General features: G+C 38.2%; 1 long non-coding RNA gene across 1 annotated transcript in view; it reads right to left on the reverse strand.

Moving 5' to 3' along the window:
* LOC145723028 (uncharacterized) overlaps nt 1-1,531 on the reverse strand; it is a 34,486-nt gene that overhangs the window by 3,624 nt on the left and 29,331 nt on the right. The gene's annotated exons all lie outside the window — the stretch shown is intronic.

Genomic DNA, 1,531 nt, shown 5'->3' on the forward strand with positions numbered 1-1,531 from the left:
GGGTGGCTCAGTCGTTAAGCGTCTGCCTTCGGCTCAGGTCATGATCCCAGGGTCCTGGGATCGAGCCCCGCATCGGGCTCCCTGTTCGGCGGGAAGCCTCCTTCTCCCTCTCCCACTCCCCCTGCTTGTGTTCCCTTTCTCGCTGTGTCTCTCTCTGTCAAATAAATCAATAAAATCTTTAAAAAAAAAAATAAATAAATAAATAAAAAATAAAAAAAATAAAGCAGTAGAGTGTCTTTTGGTTTGAATGACTGGATTTGTTGATCTACCAAGACAATGTATTCAAGTAATTGTGTCCAGATTCGTTTAATATTCAAAACAAACATTAAGTTAGTTTTTTAACCTTTTTAAGTGCTTGCTATATTAGAATATACCTTATTATATAAATATGTTCTATGAAAAGAAGACTCACTTAATATAGATTAGGAAAAAAACCAACAGATTTTGTCAAGTTCAATAATTAAGTCGAGTCCAATAAATCTTTGATTTAAATTATTTACATAGAAGAAAAAAATGAAGAGTTATGGTTTTTCTGGTTAAGGCTTAACCTAAGAATTAGTCTGTGTAGATTTTTCTTAACATTCTTTTGCATCTCCCCCACAATCCTATCTTTTCTCAAGATGTGTAACTAACCAAATTCTGGCTTTAAATAGCGGGCGTTATTCATATTGCTCATCATTACCACTCCAAGCCTGGGTCTCTAGCCTGCATCTGACCCTTGACAAAATAGTAAGTCCCAGGACACCAGAACTTCTGCTTCATAAAAAGCTAAACTCAGGGTAGAAATGCTATGCAGGTTAGTGAAGAATTGTTCAGCTTAATGTGCAGGCACTTAATGGATTGTTGCTTTTACAGACCCAGCTAGAGCAACTCACAAAATGTAGCCTCAGCCTTGTACAGGTTCCCAGAACTTTCATCTCTTGGGTAGTTGGTAAAATTTTTTTTTCTAAACGGTGTTGGACAGATCAAGGATAACTGATCGTACAAATTATTTTATATTTGTTAGTATGACTCAATTTATTTTTTCCTTCTAGAGTTGACCTCATGAATAAATACTGGATAGGATTAATTACAAGACACATACAAAAATACTCCAAATCCATTTCTCTGTAGTTGATTTCCAAGGCAGAGAGAGTAAACAGCCTTCTCCCAGCTTTCTTACTTTCCACAGCTGAGAGTGTAGGATGTTTACAGTATCTGTCGCTCAGGGTGGGGTTGGCGGTCAGCAGCACAAGCCTCAGGAAACCCAGCATCATTTCAAGATACCATAATGTGTTACAGGAAAAGATCCGAAAAGTACACTTGGAAGTAAATTATGGCTCTTTTAGGACTGGGGCTAGAAGGGTGGGTGAGGAGGCCACATGACACTAATTTCTCGCCGCCTGCTAAGTTTTTGTCTTCCTGCTCTGCACATTCTAGGATTTTCCTGGGGTCTACAACTTTGGCCTTGCACACTCACAGATTCTGTTCATTAATGTTGGATTTTCAATATTTTATAATTTCCCAAAATGGTCTCAAAAGATTCACCCAC

The sequence above is a fragment of the Leptonychotes weddellii genome, chromosome 8, assembly GCF_054177405.1.
Source record: "Leptonychotes weddellii isolate Sample4059 chromosome 8, ASM5417740v2, whole genome shotgun sequence".
NCBI lineage: Eukaryota > Metazoa > Chordata > Mammalia > Carnivora > Phocidae > Leptonychotes > Leptonychotes weddellii.